The 22,259-nt window shown below is 46.8% G+C and overlaps 1 pseudogene; it reads right to left on the bottom strand.

Moving 5' to 3' along the window:
• Positions 1-20,938, bottom strand: part of LOC135531982 (nuclear pore complex protein Nup50-like) — a 36,233-nt pseudogene extending 15,295 nt beyond the window's left edge.
• Positions 20,939-22,259: the final 1,321 nt, after the last annotated feature.

The raw sequence follows: 22,259 nt of genomic DNA, 5'->3' as shown, positions 1-22,259 counted from the left end.
TCTGAGTATGTTGTCTAGCAGCACCATATCACCAGGTAACATTCTGAGTCTGTTGTCTATCACTAGCAGCACCATATCACCAGGTAACAATCTGAGTATGTTGTCTAGCAGCACCATATCACCAGGTAACATTCTGAGTATGTTGTCTAACAGCACCATATCACCAGGTAACATTCTGAGCGTGTTGTCTATCACTAACAGCACCATATCACCAGGTAACATTCTGAGTATGTTGTCTATCACTAACAGCACCATATCACCAGGTAACATTCTGAGTATGTTGCCTATCACTAACAGCACCATATCACCAGGTAACATTCTGAGTATGTTGTCTAGCAGCACCATATCACCAGGTAACATTCTGAGTATGTTGCCTATCACTAGCAGCACCATATCACCAGGTAACATTCTGAGTATGTTGTCTAGCAGCACCATATCACCAGGTAACATTCTGAGTCTGTTGTCTATCACTATCAGCACCATATCACCAGGTAACAATCTGAGTATGTTGTCTAGCAGCACCATATCACCAGGTAATATTCTGAGTATGTTGTCTATCAGCACCATATCACCAGGTAACAGTCAGTCTGAGTATGTTGTCTAGCAGCACCATATCACCAGGTAACATTCTGAGTATGTTGTCTAGCAGCACCATATCACCAGGTAACAATCTGAGTATGTTGTCTATCACTAGCAGCACCATATCACCAGGTAACAATCTGAGTATGTTGTCTATCACTAACAGCACCATATCACCAGGTAACATTCTGAGTATGTTGTCTATCACTAGCAGCACCATATCACCAGGTAACAATCTGAGTGTTGTCTAACAGCACCATATCACCAGGTACCCTACATAACACCTTTCATATCGTACCTGTTGTCTAACAGCACCATATCACCAGGTACCCTCCATACATAACACCTACCATATCGTACCTGTTGTCTAACAGCACCATATCACCAGGTACCCTCCATACATAACACCTACCATATCGTACCTGTTGTCTAACAGCACCATATCACCAGGTACCCTACATAACACCCTCCATATCGTACCTGTGGTCTAACAGCACCATATCACCAGGTACCCTCCATACATAACACCTTCCATATCGTACCTGTTGTCTAACAGCACCATATCACCAGGTACCCTACATAATACCCTCCATATCGTACCTGTGGTCTAACAGCACCATATCACCAAGGTACCCTACATAACACCCTCCATATCGTACCTGTGGTCTAACAGCACCATATCACCAGGTACCCTCCATACATAACACCTTTCATATCGTACCTGTTGTCTAACAGCACCATATCACCAGGTACCCTACATAACACCCTCCATATCGTACCTGTGTCTAACAGCACCATATCACCAGGTACCCTACATAACACCCTCCATATTGTACCTGTTGTCTAACAGCACCATATCACCAGGTACCCTCCATACATAACACCCTCCATATCGTACCTGTGGTCTGGGTGGGGGCAGCCTCCGCTTTGGCCCCACTGAAGGAGAAGGCAGGAGGAGCAGCGCCTCCAAACAGGGAGGAGGAGGAGACACTAGGAGCTCCTCCGGTGCTCAGAGTCCCCAACACTGAGCTGTTCCCCTTCTGGCCCAAGCTAAAGCTGATGCCAGCGGGGATCGGAGCAGGAGCGGCTGGGCTGTCCACCGGGGCTCTGCCGTCCTTACTGAAGGAGAACACCGGGGCCGCGGCGGTCGGGCCGGCGGTGCTGGAGGAGGGTGGTGGTGGTGTACTGACTGCCCGCTTCTCCTCTGGTTCCTCTGCTCTGCTACTGCTCTCTGAGCCTCCGTCCACCACCACAGCAGCTCCAGTCCCTCCACTCCCTCCGTACTTCTTATCGATGCTGGCCAGGTGCTTTTCATAGTCCCTGAAGATGGGGTTTAGGTCACAGAGAGGGTTTCCGTTGACGTGCTTGGTGATCCAGTCCCTGACAGAGCAGTTGAGAGCTGTGAGCTGCCTACTGTATTCCTGGTTGTTACCGCTGTTAGAGGAGAGAGAGGAGCTGAGAGACCGACTGGAAACCGCGGGGGAGGAACCATTAGACTGCTGCCCTGTGATGACAGCACTGGAGGAGGGGCCGCTGAATGTTAACGAACCTAGGAGAGGAGGAGGAGGGGGAGGAAGAGGGGAGGAAGAGAGGGGATAGGGGGGAGGGGAGGAGGAGGAGGGGATAGAGGGGAGGAGGAGAGGGGATAGAGGAGAGGAGGAGGGGGAGGGGGATAGGGGAGGAAGAGAGGGGATAGAGGGGGGAGGGAGGGATAGGGGGGAGGAGGAGGGGATAGAGGGGATAGAGGAGATAGAGGGGAGGAGGAGAGGGGATAGAGGGAGAGGAGGAAGGGGATAGAGGAGGGAGGAAGGGGGATAGAGGAGAGAAGGAAAGGGGATAGAGGAGAGGAGGAAAGGGGATAGAGGAGAGGAGGAAAGGGGATAGAGGAGAGGAGAGAGGGGATAGAGGAGAGGAGGAGAGGGGGAGGGGATAGAGGGGATAGAGGGGATAGAGGGGATAGAGGAGAGGGGATAGAGGGGAGGAGAGGGGATAGAGGAGAGGAGGAGAGGGGATAGAGGAGAGGAGGAGAGGGGATAGAGGGGAGGAGGAGGGGGGATAGAGGAGAGGAGGAGGAGGGGGAGGAAGAGAGGGGATAGAGGGAGAGGGGATAGAGGGGAGGAGGAGAGGGGATAGAGGAGAGGAGGAGAGGGGATAGAGGAGAGGAGGGAGAGGGGATAGAGGAGAGGGGGAGAGGGGATAGAGGAGAGGAGGAGGAGGGGGGGAGGAAGAGAGGGGATAGAGGGAGAGGAGGAGAGGGGATAGAGGAGAGGAGGAGGGGGAGGAGAGAGGGGGATAGATGGGAGAGGAGTAGGAGGGGGGGGATAGATGGGATAGAGGAGAGGAGATAGAGGGGAGGGAGAGGGGATAGAAGAGAGGAGATAGAGGGGAGGAGGGATAGAGGAGAGAAGGAGAGAGGAGAGGGGAGGGGAAGGGGGGAGAGGGGATAGAGGGGAGGAGGGGGAGGAAGGGGATAGAGGAGATGGAGGAGAGGGGAGAGGGGGAGGAGAGGGGATAGAGGAGAGGAAGAGAGGGGATAGAGGAGAGGAGGAGAGGGGATAGAGGGGAGGAGGAGGTGAAGAGAGAACGAGAATGTAAACGTTACAGCAGGAGAGAGAAGCCGTGATACCTCACAGTAGCCTTAAGGCTTCAGCGTGAGTCACCTGGCGCCTAGCAACACAACGACTGTGTTGCCATACCTACCAAGAAGGGGAAAAGAAAAGGGCAATAGTACCGTTTGTCCATCTTGAGATGCTGTAGCCGGTAATCACTCAAAATAACTCCAGAAATATATATTTCTCCATCACAAAATGGCGTCCTCATAAATGGACAAACTGTTTCAGATGGGAAGCACGCGGACGCCCGCAGTATGCCCTGTGTTTCAGATGGGAAGCCTGCGGACGCCCGCAGTATGCCCTGTGTTTCAGATGGGAACTGCGGACGCCCGGGCGGATGCCCTGTGCCTGCCGGACGCCCGCAGTATGCCCTGTGTTTCAGATGGGAAGCCTGCGGACGCCCGCAGTATGCCCTGTGTTTCAGATGGGAAGCATGCGGACGCCCGCAGTATGCCCTGTGTTTCAGATGAGAAGCATGCGGACGCCCGCAGTATGCCCTGTGTTTCAGATGGGAAGCCTGCGGACGCCCGCAGTATGCCCTGTGTTTCAGGTGGGAAGCCTGCGGACGCCCGCAGTATGCCCTGTGTTTCAGATGGGAAGCACGTGGACGCCCGCAGTATGCCATGTGTTTGACGGTAGAGAAGAAGAGCTGTGTGGCTGTGACAGCACCACACAGAGCGAGAGAAGGAGAACAAGCACGTCCTAGACTGACTGACTACTGGAGCATTTCTGGTCTGCCATTCTGCCCTCAGGCACCACACTGGGAGAGGGGCTGACACACACAGCGAACCCCACTGACTCAGCTCCATTAACCTGTAATACCAGATCCACACAGCGAACCCCACTGAGTCAGCTCCATTAACCTGTAATACCAGATCCACAGAGGGAATCCCACTGATTCAGCTCCATTAACCTGTAATACCAGATCCACAGAGGGAAACCCACTGATTCAGCTCCATTATCCTGTAATACCAGATCCACACAGGAACCCCACTGAGTCAGCTCCATTAACCTGTAATACCAGATCCACAGAGGAAACCCCACTGATTCAGCTCCATTATTCTGTAATACCAGATCCACACAGCGAACCCCACTGACTCAGCTCCATTATCCTGTAATACCAGATCCACACAGCGAACCCCACTGACTCAGCTCCATTATCCTGTAATACCAGATCCACAGAGCGAACCCCACTGACTCAGCTCCATTATCCTGTAATACCAGATCCACAGAGGGAACCACACTGATTCAGCTCCATTAACCTGTAATACCAGATCCACAAAACAAACCCCACTGATTCAGCTCCATTATCCTGTAATACCAGATCCACAGAGGGAACCCCACTGATTCAGCTCCATTATCCTGTAATACCAGATCCACACAACAAACCCCACTGATTCAGCTCCATTATCCTGTAATACCAGATCCACACAGCGAACCCCACTGATTCAGCTCCATTATCCTCATACCAGATCCACACAGCGAACCCCACTGAGTCAGCTCCATTAACCTGTAATACCAGATCCACACAGCGAACCCCACTGATTCAGCTCCATTAACCTGTAATACCAGATCCACAGAGGGAACCCCACTGATTCAGCGCCTTTATCCTGTAATACCAGATCCACACAACGAACCCCACTGACTCAGCTCCATTAACCTGTAATACCAGATCCACAGAGGAAACCCCACTGATTCAGCTCCATTATCCTGTAATACCAGATCCACAGAGGGAACCCCACTGACTCAGCTCCATTATCCTGTAATACCAGATCCACAGAGGGAACCCCACTGACTCAGCTCCATTATCCTGTAATACCAGATCCACACAACGAACCCCACTGATTCAGCTCCATTAACCTGTAATACCAGATCCACACCGAACCCCACTGATTCAGCTCCATTATCCTGTAATACCAGATCCACAGAGGGAACCCCACTGATTCAGCTCCATTATCCTGTAATACCAGATCCACAGAGGGAACCCCACTGATTCAGCTCCATTATCCTGTAATACCAGATCCACAGAGGAAACCCCACTGATTCAGCTCCATTATCCTGTAATACCAGATCCACAGAGGGAACCCCACTGATTCAGCTCCATTATCCTGTAATACCAGATCCACACAACAAACCCCACTGATTCAGCACCATTATCCTGTAATACCAGATCCACAGAGGGAACCCCACTGACTCAGCTCCATTATCCTGTAATACCAGATCCACAGAGGGAACCCCACTGATTCAGCTCCATTATCCTGTAATACCAGATCCACAGAGGGAACCCCACTGACTCAGCTCCATTATCCTCATACCAGATCCACAGAGGAAACCCCACTGATTCAGCACCATTATCCTGTAATACCAGATCCACAGAGGGAACCCCACTGACTCAGCTCCATTATCCTGTAATACCAGATCCACAGAGGGAACCCCACTGATTCAGCTCCATTATCCTGTAATACCAGATCCACAGAGGGAACCCCACTGACTCAGCTCCATTATCCTCATACCAGATCCACAGAGGGAACCCCACTGATTCAGCTCCATTAACCTGTAATACCAGATCCACAGAGGAAACCCCACTGATTCAGCTCCATTATCCTGTAATACCAGATCCACAGAGGGAACCCCACTGACTCAGCTCCATTATCCTCATACCAGATCCACAGAGGGAACCCCACTGATTCAGCTCCATTAACCTGTAATACCAGATCCACAGAGGAAACCCCACTGATTCAGCTCCATTATCCTGTAATACCAGATCCACACAACGAACCCCACTGAGTCAGCTCCATTAACCTGTAATACCAGATCCACAGAGGGAACCCCACTGATTCAGCTCCATTAACCTGTAATACCAGATCCACAGAGGGAACCCCACTGATTCAGCTCCATTAACCTGTAATACCAGATCCACATAGGGAACCCCACTGATTCAGCTCCATTATTCTGTAATACCAGATCCACAGAGGGAACCCCACTGATTCAGCTCCATTAACCTGTAATACCAGATCCACATAGGAACCCCACTGAGTCAGCTCCATTAACCTGTAATACCAGATCCACACAGCGAACCCCACTGATTCAGCTCCATTAACCTGTAATAGCAGATCCAGAGGGAACCCCACTGATTCAGCTCCATTAACCTCATACCAGATCCACAGAGGGAACCCCACTGATTCAGCTCCATTATCCTGTAATACCAGATCCAGAGGGAACCCCACTGATTCAGCTCCATTATCCTGTAATACCAGATCCAGAGGGAACCCCACTGATTCAGCTCCATTAACCTCATACCAGATCCACACAACAAACCCCACTGATTCAGCTCCATTATCCTGTAATACCAGATCCACACAGCGAACCCCACCGAGTCAGCTCCATTAACCTGTAATAGCAGATCCCGCTCAACAATGGAGGATTTTCAACTCGCTTTCACAAGTTATCCTATCGGACTTGCACATTAACTGTACAGCGGGTTTCTCCCCCCCAAACAATCCGTCTCTTACCTGGTGTGGTGGTCTTGGTGGCAGTAGGAGAGGTGAACCCGGTGAGGGCTGGAGTGACAGGTTTGACACTGTTCCCATTGGACAGTCCAGACAGGGGTTTAAACCCTACCCCATTCCCGAACCCGGAGAAGGCTGTGATCCCCTCAGCGGCTGGCCCGGTTCCCGATGTAGGGGCCAGGGAGAACCCTTTAAACACTTTGAATGCTCCTCCACTCTGCCCCTGTAGGCAGAAAAGACAAGAAGGAAACAAATGATTCACTCGGGAACTGGATGCTTCTATCTCCCTCCATTAGGCTAAAACATCACTGGAGGGGTCTCTTTAAAAAGAGTTCTGGCATCCAAGTAAGCAAACACAGCTGGCCTTGGGTTAATGTAAAGCTGGAAGGAAGGAAGGAAGGAAGGAAGGAAGGAAGGAAGGAAGGAAGGAAGCACTGCTTGCCTTGGGTTAATGTAAAGCTGGAAGGAAGGAAGGAAGGAAGGAAGGAAGCAAGCACTGCTGGCCTTGGGTTAATGTAAAGCTGGAAGGAAGGAAGGAAGGAAGGAAGGAAGGAAGGAAGGAAGCACTGCTTGCCTTGGGTTAATGTAAAGCTGGAAGGAAGGAAGGAAGGAAGGAAGGAAGGAAGGAAGGAAGGAAGGAAGGAAGGAAGGAAGGAAGGAAGGAAGGAAGGAAGGAAGGAAGGAAGCACTGCTGGCCTTGGGTTAATGTAAAGCTGGAAGGAAGGAAGGAAGGAAGGAAGGAAGGAAGGAAGGAAGGAAGGAAGGAAGGAAGGAAGGAAGGAAGCACTGCTGGCCTTGGGTTAATGTAAAGCTGGAAGGAAGGAAGGAAGGAAGGAAGGAAGGAAGGAAGCACTGCTGGCCTTGGGTTAATGTAAAGCTGGAAGGAAGGAAGGAAGGAAGGAAGGAAGGAAGGAAGGAAGGAAGGAAGGAAGGAAGGAAGGAAGGAAGGAAGGAAGCACTGCTGGCCTTGGGTTAATGTAAAGCTGGAAGGAAGGAAGGAAGGAAGGAAGGAAGGAAGGAAGGAAGGAAGCACTGCTGGCCTTGGGTTAATGTAAAGCTGGAAGGAAGGAAGGAAGGAAGGAAGGAAGGAAGGAAGGAAGGAAGGAAGGAAGGAAGGAAGGAAGGAAGGAAGGACTGCTTGCCTTGGGTTAATGTAAAGCTGGAAGGAAGGAAGGAAGGAAGGAAGGAAGGAAGGAAGGAAGGAAGGAAAGAAGGAAGGAAAGAAGGAAGCACTGCTTGCCTTGGGTTAATGTAAAGCTGGAAGGAAGGAAGGAAGGAAGGAAGGACGGAAGGAAGGAAGCACTGCTTGCCTTGGGTTAATGTAAAGCTGGAAGGAAGGAAGGAAGGAAGGAAGGAAGGAAGGAAGGAAGGAAGGAAGCACTGCTTGCCTTGGGTTAATGTAAAGCTGGAAGGAAGGAAGGAAGGAAAGGAAGGAAGGAAGGAAGGAAGGAAGGAAGGAAGGAAGGAAGCACTGCTTGCCTTGGGTTAATGTAAAGCTGGAAGGAAGGAAGGAAGGAAGGAAGGAAGGAAGGAAGGAAGGAAGGAAGGAAGGAAGGAAGGAAGGAAGCACTGCTTGCCTTGGGTTAATGTAAAGCTGGAAGGAAGGAAGGAAGGAAGGAAGGAAGGAAGGAAGGAAGGAAGGAAGGAAGGAAGGAAGGAAGGAAGCACTGCTGGCCTTGGGTTAATGTAAAGCTGGAAGGAAGGAAGGAAGGAAGGAAGGAAGGAAGGAAGGAAGGAAGGAAGGAAGGAAGGACTGCTTGCCTTGGGTTAATGTAAAGCTGGAAGGAAGGAAGGAAGGAAGGAAGGAAGGAAGGAAGGAAGGAAGGAAGGAAGGAAGGAAGGAAGGAAGGAAGGAAGGAAGGAAAGAAGGAAGGAAAGAAGGAAGCACTGCTTGCCTTGGGTTAATGTAAAGCTGGAAGGAAGGAAGGAAGGAAGGAAGGAAGGAAGCACTGCTTGCCTTGGGTTAATGTAAAGCTGGAAGGAAGGAAGGAAGGAAGGAAGGAAGGAAGGAAGGAAGGAAGGAAGGAAGGAAGGAAGGAAGGAAGGAAGCACTGCTTGCCTTGGGTTAATGTAAAGCTGGAAGGAAGGAAGGAAGGAAGGAAGGAAGGAAGGAAGGAAGGAAGGAAGGAAGGAAGGAAGGAAGGAAGGAAGGAAGCACTGCTTGCCTTGGGTTAATGTAAAGCTGGAAGGAAGGAAGGAAGGAAGGAAGGAAGGAAGGAAGGAAGGAAGGAAGGAAGGAAGGAAGGAAGGAAGGAAGGAAGGAAGGAAGCACAGCTTGCCTTGGGTTAATGTAAAGCTGGGTTGTGTTCAGTCGGCACTAAACTGAAGAAAACGTGAAACAGGGATGTAGTTGCCACCTGAACTTGTGCAATAACATCCTCGCTTGCCTTTTTTCTTCTAATGAACATGACCCAGGTTTCCCCCTGACACACTAAGACAGCATGTGAGCTAGTTCCTGTGGTGTTGGTTAGTTAACGAGTCTAGAAAAGTCTGTGGCCATTAATGCCAGCTTCTAGCCTACGTCACCTAGGTCAACAGCTAGTCACACACAGACAGCATGCATGCTAGTGCCCTTGGGCGTTGGTTAGTTAGTCAGGTAGCCTACATCACCTAGGTCAACAGCTAGTCACACAGACACAGACAGCATGCATGCTAGTGCCCTTGGGCGTTGGTTAGTCAGTCAGGTAGCCTACATTACCTAGGCCAACAGCTGGTCACACACAGACAGACAGCATGCATGCTAGTGCCCTTGGGCGTTGGTTAGTCAGTCGGGCAGCCTACCTCTGAACCAGCAGCCCGACGCTTGGCCTTCTTGATGGGCCTGCTCTTCATCACATCATCACTCGCGATGGAAAATGTCCCTGCCTGATGAACACCATCAGAACACTATTAGAAATAGGATTAAATATGTACAACACATCCTCACTCTGCTATATAGTCCAGGTAATATCTACAACACATCCTCACTCTGCTATATAGTCCAGGTAATATGTACAACACATCCTCACTCTGCTATATAGTCCAGGTAATATCTACAACACATCCTCACTCTGCTATATAGTCCAGGTAATATCTACAACACATCCTCACTCTGCTATATAGTCCAGGTAATATCTACAACACATCCTCACTCTGCTATATAGTCCAGGTAATATCTACAACACATCCTCACTCTGCTATATAGTCCAGGTAATATCTACAACACATCCTCACTCTGCTATATAGTCCAGGTAATATCTACAACACATCCTCACTCTGCTATATAGTCCAGGTAATATCTACAACACATCCTCACTCTGCTATATAGTCCAGGTAATATCTACAACACATCCTCACTCTGCTATATAGTCCAGGTAATATCTACAACACATCCTCACTCTGCTATATAGTCCAGGTAATATCTACAACACATCCTCACTCTGCTATATAGTCCAGGTAATATCTACAACACATCCTCACTCTGCTATATAGTCCAGGTAATATCTACAACACATCCTCACTCTGCTATATAGTCCAGGTAATATCTACAACACATCCTCACTCTGCTATATAGTCCAGGTAATATCTACAACACATCCTCACTCTGCTATATAGTCCAGGTAATATCTACAACACATCCTCACTCTGCTATATAGTCCAGGTAATATCTACAACACATCCTCACTCTGCTATATAGTCCAGGTAATATGTACAACACATCCTCACTCTGCTATATAGTCCAGGTAATATCTACAACACATCATCACTTTATTTTGTAATTTTATTTCACTTTTATTTGACCAGGTAGGTCCAGGTAATATGACAACACATCCTCACTCTTATTTAGTCCAGGTAATATTACAGAACACTTTTATTTAACCACACAGGCTCAGTTGAGGAACACCATTTATTTGACCAGGTAATATTGAGAACACTGCTATTTATTTCTACAACCAGGTAGGCTAGTTGAGAACACATCCTTTATTTGACCAGGTAATATTGAGAACACCTTTATTAGACCAGGTAGGCTAGTTGAGAACACTTTATTTGACCAGGTAGGCTAGTTGAGAACACCTTTATTTGACCAGGTAGGCTAGTTGAGAACACTTTTATTTAACCAGGTAGGCTAGTTGAGAACACCTTTATTTAACCAGGTAGGCTAGTTGAGAACACTTTTATTTAACCAGGTAGATAGTTGAGAACACCTTTATTTAACCAGGTAATAGTTGAGAACACCTTTATTTAACCAGGTGCTAGTTGAGAACAAGTTGTCATTTACAACTGCGACCTGGTCAAGATTAAGAAAAGCAGTGTGACACAAACAACAACACAGAGTAACATGTGGAATGAACAAGCGTTCAGTCAATAACACAATAGAGAAAGTCTATATACAGTGTGTGCAAATGGCATGAGGAGGTAAGGCAATAAATAGGCCAATAGTAGCGAAGTAATTACAATTTAGCAGATTAACACTGGAGAGATGGATGAGCAGATGAACATGTGCAAGTAGAGATACTGGTGTGCAAAAGAGCAGAAAAGAAAAGAAAAACAATATGGGGATGAGGTAGATTGGGTGGGCTATTTACAGATGGGCTATGTACAGCTGCAGCGATCGGTTAGCTGCTCAGATAGCTGATGTTTAAAGTTAGAGGGAGATATGAGTCTCCAGCTTCAACGATTTTTGCAAATCGATCCAGTCATTGGCAGCAGAGAACTGGAAGGAAAGGCGGCCAAAGTAGGTGTTGGCTTTGGGGGTGACCAGTGAGATAAACCTGCTGGAGCGCGTGGGTGTTGTTATGGTGACCAGTGAGCTGAGATGAGGCGGGGCTTTACCTAGCAAAGACTTATAGATGACCTGGAGCCAGGGGGTTTGGCGACAAATATGCAGCTATAGAGCCAGGGAAGAGCATACACATCCGCAGTGGTGAGTGGTATAAGGTAATTTGGTAACAAAACGGATTGCACTGTGATAAACTGCATCCAGTTTGCTGAGTAGAGTATTGGAATATTTTGTGGATGACATCCGAAGTCGAGGATCAGGTAGGATTGTCAGTTTTACTAGGGTAAGTTTGGCGGCGTGATTGAAGGAGGCTTTGTTGCTAAATAGGAAGTAATTCTAAATTTAATTTTGGATTGGAGATGTTTAATATGAGTCCGGAAAGAGAGTTTACAGTCTAACCTCACCTAGGTATTTGTAGTTGTCCACATATTCAGGTCAGAACGTCCAGAGTAGTGATGCAACACATGGGTGCAGGCAGCTATATACGGTTGAAAAGCATGCATTTGGTTTTACTAGCTTTTAAGAGCAGTTGGAGGCCACGGAAGGAGTGTTGTATGGCATTGAAGCTCGTTTGGAGGTTTGGTAACACAGTGTCCAAAGAAGGGCCAGAAGTATACAGAATGGTGTCGTCTGCGTAGAGGTGGATCAGGGAATCACCCGCAGCAACATGACATCACTTGATAAGTACAGAGAAAATATCGGCCCAGGAATTGAACCCTGTGATACCCCCATAGAGACTGCCAGAGGACGGAACAACATGCCCTCCGATTTGACACACTGAACTCTGTCTGCAAAGTAGTTGGTGAACCAGTCCAGGCAGTCATTTGAGAAACTAAGGCTATTGAGTCTGCCGATAAGAATCCAGGTGATTGACAGTCGAAAGCCTTGGCCAGGTCGATGAAGACGGCTGCACAGTACTGTCTTTTATCGTTGGCAGGTTATGATATCTTTAGTATCTTGAGCGTGGCTGAGGTGCACCCGTGACCAGCTCGGAAACCGGACTGCAAAGCAGAGAAGGTACAGTGGGATTCGAGATGGTCAGTAATCTGTTTATTAACTTGGCTTCCGAAGACTTTAGAAAGGCAAGGGCAGGATGGATATAGGTCTGTAGCCTTAAACATGACAAACTGTTGAGTCAGTTTCTGTAGTAACATGGACTTAAACATGATGAAACTGTTGCTCCTTGCTGAAACAAGCAACAAATAAATAGAACAGGCTTGGAACCGCTAACCCTGGTAAATAGAATGAATAGAACTGCTATATAGTCTTGGTAAACATCTGACCCTGGTAAATAGAATGAATAGAACAGGCTTGGAACCTCTGACCCTGGTAAATAGAATGAATAGAACAGGCTTGGAACCTGCTGACCCTGGTAAATAGAATGAATAGAACAGGCTTGGAACCTCTGACCCTGGTAAATAGAATGAATAGAACAGGCTTGGAACCTTACTAACCCTGGTAAATAGAATCAATAGAACAGGCTTGGAACCTCTGACCCTGGTAAATAGAATGAATAGAACAGGCTTGGAACCTCTAACCTGGTAAATAGAATGAATAGAACAGGCTTGGAACCTCTAACCCTGGTAAACAGAATCAATAGAACAGGCTTGGAACCTCTGACCCTGGTAAACAGAATCAATAGAACAGGCTTGGAACCTCTGACCCTGGTAAATAGAATCTAGGCTTGGAACATCCTCTAACCCTGGTAAATAGAATGAATAGAACAGGCTTGGAACCTCTGACCCTGGTAAATAGAATGAATAGAACAGGCTTGGAATATCTAACCCCAGTAATATGACTGGTATATAGAAGGTAAATAGAACAGGCTTGGAACCTCTGACCAGGTAATATGACTGGTAAATAGAATGAATAGAACAGGCTTGGAACCTCTAACCCTAGTAAATAGAATGAATAGAACAGGCTTGGAACCTCTGACCCTGGTAATATCCTGGTAAATAGAATGAATAGAACAGGCTTGGAACCTCTGACCCTGGTAATATGACTAGAACAATAGAATGAATAGAACAGGCTTGGAACCTCTAACCCTAGTAAATAGAATGAATAGAACAGGCTTGGAACCTCTGACCCCGGTAATATGACTGGTAAATAGAATGAATAGAACAGGCTTGGAACCTCTAACCCTGGTAAATAGAATGAATAGAACAGGCTTGGAACCTCTAACCCCGGTAATATGACTGGTAAATAGAATGAATAGAACAGGCTTGGAACCTCTAACCCCGGTAATATGACTGGTAAACTCATGGCTGCCTGGTATTGTGATGCAATCATTTCCATGGTAATGTAGAATGTTTATTCAAATGATGTTCACTGATGTGGCTCAAACAATGGAATGTATTATTTGTAACGCCTGTAGAGTTGAATCAACAAATAACAGCACAGGGTACACTTCCTGCTTTTACTTCCTGCTTTGCTCCAAGGTTAAAAAAAACAAGGTTACAACAACGTAATAACCGGCATCAGGAAGCATTTGAAAATAAAACAAATTCATGGGACCAGTTCATTTGAAAACTACATGCGCCGTTGATAAATAGCGACTCCAACCTCTACCAACAGCTCCTCCCCCGCAGCTACTCGCCCAAGCCTCTCCAGGTTCTCCTTTACACAAATCCAGATAGCAGATGTTCTGAAAGAGCTGCAAAACCTGGACCCGTACAAATCAGCTGGGCTTGACAATCTGGGCCCTCTATTTCTGAAACTATCCGCCGCCATTGTCGCAACCCCTATTACCAGCCTGTTCAACCTCTCTTTCATATCGTCTGAGATCCCCAAGGATTGGAAAGCTGCCGCAGTCATCCCCCTCTTCCAAGGGAGACACCCTGGACCCAAACTGTTACAGACCTATATCCATCCTGCCCTGCCTATCTAAGGTCTTCGAAAGCCAAGTCAACAAACAGGTCACTGACCATCTCGAATCCCACCGTACCTTCTCCGCTGTGCAATCGGGTTTCCGAGCTGGTCACGGGTGCACCTCAGCCACGCTCAAGGTACTAAACGATATCATAACCGCCATCGATAAAAGACAGTACTGTGCAGCCGTCTTCATCAACCTGGCCAAGGCTTTCGACTCTGTCAATCACCATATTCTTATCGGCAGACTAGGTAGCCTCGGTTTTTCTGATGACTGCCTTGCCTGGTTCACCAACTACTTTGCAGACAGAGTTCAGTGTGTCAAATCGGAGGGCATGTTGTCCCGTCCTCTGGCAGTCTCTATGGGGGTGCCACAGGGTTCAATTCTCAGGCCGACTCTTTTCTCTGTATGTATCAATGATGTCGCTCTTGCTGCGGGCGATTCCCTGATCCACCTCTACGCAGACGACACCATTCTATATACTTCCGGCCCGTCCTTGGACACTGTGCTATCTAACCTCCAAACAAGCTTCAATGCCATACAACACTCCTTCCGTGGCCTCCAACTGCTCTCAAACGCTAATAAAACCAAATGCATGCTTTTCAACCGTTCGCTGCCTGCACCCGCACGCCTGACTAGCATCACCACCCTGGATGGTTCCGACCTTGAATATGTGGACATCTATAAGTACCTAGGTGTCTGGCTAGACTGTAAACTCTCCTTCCAGACTCATATCAAACTTCTCCAATCGAAAATCAAATCTAGAGTCGGCTTTCTATTCCGCAACAAAGCCTCCTTCACTCACGCCGCCAAACTTACCCTAGTAAAACTGACTATCCTACCGATTCTCGACTTCTGCGACGTCATCTACAAAATAGCTTCCAACACTCTACTCAGCAAACTGGATGCAGTTTATCACAGTGCCATCCGTTTTGTTACTAAAGCACCTTATACCACTCACCACTGCGACCTGTATGCTCTAGTCGGCTGGCCCTCGCTACATATTCGTCGCCAGACCCACTGGCTCCAGGTCATCTACAAGTCCATGCTAGGTAAAGCTCCGCCTTATCTCAGTTCACTGGTCACGATGGCAACACCCACCCGTAGCACGCGCTCCAGCAGGTGTATCTCACTGATCATCCCTAAAGCCAACACCTCATTTGGCCGCCTTTCCTTCAGTTCTCTGCTGCCTGTGACTGGAAAGCCTTTGCAAAAATCGCTGAAGTTGGAGACCTTTATCTCCCTCACCAACTTCAAACATCTGCTATCTGAGCAGCTAACCGATCGCTGCCGCTGTACATAGTCTATCGGTAAATAGCCCACCCAATTTGACCTACCTCATCCCCATACTGTTTTTATTTATTTACTTTTCTGCTCTTTTGCACACCAATATCTCTACCTGTACATGACCATCTGATCATTTATCACTCCAGTGTTAATCTGCTAAATTGTAATTATTGAAGAGCCTACCTCCTCATGCCTTTTGCACTCAATGTATATAGACTCTCTTTTTTCTACTGTGTTATTGACTTGTTTATTGTTTACTCCATGTGTAACTCTGTGTTGTCTGTTCACACTGCTATGCTTAATCTTGGCCAGTTTCGCAGTTGCAAATGAGAACTTGTTCTCAACTAGCCTACCTGGTTAAATAAAGGTGAAAAAAAAAAAACGCCGGTCCCATGAATCGCCAAATGATGGGATATTAGAACACCTCTGTCTTATTAACCTTGTAATCTTCAGCCTAGACGTTAGCTAATGGCTAGATGGTTGTCTCTTTCCCACGTAAGCTTCAATGCTATTTTTATTTCCTTACCAACCTCATGATCTGTTTCAGACAGCTTGCCTTCTGCCGAGGCAGCGTAGTCCAATACCTGAGCTGATCACATGGTTGATTCAGAGAGGTAGAACCTCAAACATTATTGTGAATCCGTTGTCTTTAACCTTCCCATTTTATAACCTAGCTTTGCTCCTATGGGGACACTCAACATGGCCGAACAGTCCTGTCATTATGCCACCATCTGTTCTAGTCATTATATTTCTATGGAACAGCACATGCAGTCAGGAGCAGAGGAGGGGAGAAAATCTGTGTTTAAAAAAATACAATTTAAAAGGCTGGTAACCTGTCTAACCCTGGTAAATCAAAACTCTATACCAATCACTTGAAGACCTATCCAACCCCCCTCTATACCAATCACTGAAGGCCTATCCAACCCCCTCTATACCAATCACTGAAGACCTATCCAACCCCTCTATACCAATCACTGAAGGCCTATCCAACCCCTCTATACCAATCACTGAAGGCCTATCCAACCCCCTCTAAATACCAATCACTGAAGGCCTATCCAACCCCCTCTATACCAATCACTGAAGACCTATCCAACATCCTCTATACCAATCACTGAAGGCCTATCCAACCCCCTCTATACCAATCACTGAAGACCTATCCAACACCTGGTATACCAATCACTGAAGACCTATCCAACCTCCCCTCTATACCAATCACTGAAGACCTATCCAACACCTCTATACCAATCACTGAAGACCTATCCAACACCCTGAATACCAATCACTGAAGACCTATCCAACCCACTCTATACCAATCACTGAAGACCTATCCAACCCCCTCTATACCAATCACTGAAGACCTATCCAACTTGGAATTCTATACCAATCACTGAAGGCCTATCCAACCCCCTCTATACCAATCACTGAAGACCTATCCAACCCCCTCTATACCAATCACTGAGGCCTATCCAACCCCTCTATACCAATCACTGAAGGCCTATCCAACCCCTCTATACCAATCACTGAAGGCCTATCCAACCCCCTCTATACCAATCACTGAAGACCTATCCAACATCCTCTATACCAATCACTGAAGGCCTATCCAACCCCCTCTATACCAATCACTGAAGACCTATCCAACACCCTCTATACCAATCACTGAAGACCTATCCAACCCCCTCTATACCAATCACTGAAGACCTATCCAACACCCTCTATACCAATCACTGAAGACCTATCCAACACCCTCTATACCAATCACTGAAGACCTATCCAACCCCCTCTATACCAATCACTGAAGACCTATCCAACCCCCTCTATACCAATCACTGAAGGCCTATCCAACCCCTCTATACCAATCACTGAAGGCCTATCCAACCCCTCTCTATACCAATCACTGAAGGCCTATCCAACCCCTCTATACCAATCACTGAAGGCCTATCCAACCCCCTCTATACCAATCACTGAAGGCCTATACAACCCCCTCTATACCAATCACTGAAGGCCTATCCAACCCCTCTATACCAATCACTGAAGGCCTATCCAACCCCCTCTATACCAATCACTGAAGACCTATCCAACCCCCTCTATACCAATCACTGAAGGCCTATCCAACCCCTCTATACCAATCACTGAAGACCTATCCAACCCCCTCTATACCAATCACTGAAGGCCTATCCAACCCCTCTATACCAATCACTGAAGGCCTATCCAACCCCCTCTATACCAATCACTGAAGGCCTATCCAACCCCCTCTATACCAATCACTGAAGACCTATCCAACATCCCTCTATACCAATCACTGAAGGCCTATCCAACCCCTCTATACCAATCACTGAAGACCTATCCAACCCCTCTATACCAATCACTGAAGACCTATCCAACACCCTCTATACCAATCACTGAAGGCCTATCCAACCCCTCTATACCAATCACTGAAGGCCTATCCAACCCCCTCTATACCAATCACTGAAGACCTATCCAACACCCTCTATACCAATCACTGAAGACCTATCCAACCCCCTCTATACCAATCACTGAAGACCTATCCAACCCCTCTATACCAATCACTGAAGACCTATCCAACCCCCTCTATACCAATCACTGAAGGCCTATCCAACCCCCTCTATACCAATCACTGAAGACCTATCCAACCCCTCTATACCAATCACTGAAGGCCTATCCAACCCCCTCTATACCAATCACTGAAGGCCTATCCAACCCCCTCTATACCAATCACTGAAGGCCTATCCAACCCCTCTATACCAATCACTGAAGGCCTATCCAACCCCACTATACCAATCACTGAAGACCTATCCAACCCCTCTATACCAATCACTGAAGGCCTATCCAACCCCCTCTATACCAATCACTGAAGACCTATCCAACCCCTCTATACCAATCACTGAAGACTTATCCAACCCCTCTATACCAATCACTGAAGACTATCAACCCCCGTAAATCCAAAGGTGAAATCTCAATGACGCCCCTATACCAATCACTGAAGGCCTATCCAACCTCCTCTATACCAATCACTGAAGACCTATCCAAACCCCTCTATACCAATCACTGAAGGCCTATCCAACCCCTCTATACCAATCACTGAAGACCTATCCAACCCCTCTATACCAATCACTGAAGGCCTATCCAACCCCTCTATACCAATCACTGAAGGCCTATCCAACCCCTCTATACCAATCACTGAAGGCCTATCCAACCCCTCATACCAATCACTGAAGACCTATCCAACCCCTCTATACCAATCACTGAAGACCTATCCAACCCCCTCTATACCAATCACTGAAGGCCTATCCAACCCCCTCTATACCAATCACTGAAGACCTATCCAACCCCAATTCTATACCAATCACTGAAGGCCTACCCAACCCCCTCTATACCAATCACTGAAGACCTATCCAACCCCTCTATACCAATCACTGAAGACCTATCCAACCCCCTCTATACCAATCACTGAAGACCTATCCAACCCCTCTATACCAATCACTGAAGGCCTATCCAACCCCTCTATACCAATCACTGAAGACCTATCCAACCCCCTCTATACCAATCACTGAAGACCTATCCAACCCCTCTATACCAATCACTGAAGACCTATCCAACCCCTCTATACCAATCACTGAAGGCCTATCCAACCCCCTCTATACCAATCACTGAAGACCTATCCAACCCCCTCTATACCAATCACTGAAGACCTATCCAACCCCCTCTATACCAATCACTGAAGGCCTATCCAACCCCCTCTATACCAATCACTGAAGACCTATCCAACCCCTCTATACCAATCACTGAAGGCCTATCCAACCCCCTCTATACCAATCACTGAAGACCTATCCAACCCCTCTATACCAATCACTGAAGACCTATCCAACCCCCTCTATACCAATCACTGAAGACCTATCCAACCCCCTCTATACCAATCACTGAAGGCCTATCCAACCCCTCTATACCAATCACTGAAGGCCTATCCAACCCCCTCTATACCAATCACTGAAGGCCTATCCAACCCCTCTATACCAATCACTGAAGACCTATCCAACCCCTCTATACCAATCACTGAAGGCCTATCCAACCCCTCTATACCAATCACTGAAGACCTATCCAACCCCTCTATACCAATCCTGAAGACCTATCCAACCCCTCTATACCAATCACTGAAGACCTATCCAACCCCCTCTATACCAATCACTGAAGACCTATCCAACCCCTCTATACCAATCACTGAAGGCCTATCCAACCCCTCTATACCAATCACTGAAGGCCCTGCAGACTGTGTATTATCATCAGACTAAGTAGTATCAGTGACCCCTCTATACCAATCACTGAAGACCTATCCAACCCCCTCTATACCAATCACTCCTGATCCCAACCCCTCTATACCAATCACTGAAGACCTATCCAACCCCTCTATACCAATCACTGAAGGCCTATCCAACCCCTCTATACCAATCACTGAAGACCTATCCACCCTCTATACCAATCACTGAAGACCTATCCAACCCCTCTATACCAATCACTGAAGACCTATCCAACCCCCTCTATACCAATCACTGAAGGCCTATCCAACCTCCTCTATACCAATCACTGAAGGCCTATCCAACTCTATACCAATCACTAAGTACCTATCAAGGCTCTATAAACACTGAAGACCAGCCAACCTCCTCTCCCTCATCCTCCTATCCCACCCTCTATACCAATCACTGAAGACCTACCAACCTCCTCTATACCAATCACTGAAGGCCTATCCAACCCCTCTATACCAATCACTGAAGACCTATCCAACCTCCTCTATACCAATCACTGAAGGCCTATCCAACCCCCTCTATACCAATCACTGAAGGCCTATCCAACCCCTCTATACCAATCACTGAAGACCTATCCAACCTCCTCATACCAACTGAAGACCTATCCAACCCCTCTATACCAATCACTGAGGCTATCCAACCAGCCAACCTCCTCTCCCCATCTCTATACCAATCACTGAAGACCTATCCAACCTCCTCTATACCAATCACTGAAGACCTATCCAACCCCTCTATACCAATCACTGAAGACCTATCCAACCCCTCTATACCAATCACTGAAGGCCTATCCAACCCCCTCTATACCAATCACTGAAGGCCTATCCAACCCCCTCTATACCAATCACTGAAGGCCTGCAGACTGTGTATTATCATACAGACTATAGTAGTATCAGTGAGGCAGTAGAAACACAGTGCAGCAGCCAACCTCCTCTCCCTCATCCTCCTGATCCCAGTTCCGGTCAGTCAGCTCTTTGTCGGCAATCCTCTTCGCCATGGCAACGCTGCTCTCTGGTAGACAACACAAGAGACGAGTCAACACACGAATGATTCAACGGTGATCATTAATAACATACTTCAAAATGTCTCGTTATGTTTGTGAGTTTCAGTGGTTACATGATAACAAGTATACTACAAACATATACAATAAAACACTAGAGAATCTCAATAACAATATTTCAACATCTGGGACATTGGACGAACATAATTAACTACAGTAAACAGCAAACTAAGTTAACTACAGTAACTAGTTGATTGAGGTGAGTGCTTTTCCCCCTATGTCCTGTTAGACTGAGTTGATGTAGCTAGTTATTATATTATATATATATATATATATTATGTAGTTAGTTATGTAACACGTTGATACTGATTTAAGTCACAAACTGTTGTACAAAGAGACAGAAAAGTGGAGGCCAAAAAAAGAGCCCATATCGGTTCTTGTTTAGTGAATAGTTATGGGCTCGCTAATGGTGAAATATCAACATAGGTAACTTTAGCTTGCACCATTAGGATGTCGAAATGCCTGGTAGTAACTAGATGTACTACTAGTTAACTAAGTAACGTTACATATAATCGAGTACGTATTTTCTCTTCTGGCTAAGGATAATTTGGCCAACCATCTGTGGGTGTCTTTCCTTTCTCTAATGTTCTCTAAATGTGTGTCAATATCAAAGACAATAGTAGTTAGCGGACTATAAAAAGTTCGGCGAAATATCAGTTGCCGGTAACAACACGGGTTACTTATGTATCTAACAAGTTAGCTAGTTCGCTAACCAATTTAGCAACTTGCTATTTTTTGGCATCATGTATTTGGTACCTTTTAGTCACACGTGGTGCAGAGTAACATTAGAGTGTATTTTGCGTGTTTAGCATGGCCCTATAATGTGATTTATTCCATGCTAGCTACAGTAGCACCACCATCAACAATATGAACAGCCATGAAGTCTCCTGCTAGCTGTGTTGATAGGCTAACTACTGCCCCGATGTCATTGAATATATAAAAGAAACATACCTTTTTCCCCCTTTAATTAAAATGTTCGATAACAACTGCCCTTTGATAGTAAATCAATTCCAAATGCTACTAAACTTGGAATAATTGCTGGTTGTCCGATCAGCGAAGAAGAAGAGGCAAAGCGAGAGGTTTTACTCCGCCCATCGGAATTGTGATTTATTTTGTTGTATGTGTGGGGTCAATGAGAGTGTAGAATTTGGTCGAATTTAAAAATGTAATTTGCTACATGAGGTTTATTTGGTCGAATAAAAGTTTCAGTAATGTTTAGGCTGTTGCGAATGCACTGATAAAACTGGACGCACGCACTATTTCGTGAA

This window comes from Oncorhynchus masou, unplaced genomic scaffold, assembly GCF_036934945.1.
Source record: "Oncorhynchus masou masou isolate Uvic2021 unplaced genomic scaffold, UVic_Omas_1.1 unplaced_scaffold_1693, whole genome shotgun sequence".
NCBI lineage: Eukaryota > Metazoa > Chordata > Actinopteri > Salmoniformes > Salmonidae > Oncorhynchus > Oncorhynchus masou.
Note: the sequence above shows the minus strand (reverse complement) of the source record. Positions and strands in the feature narration are given on the sequence as shown.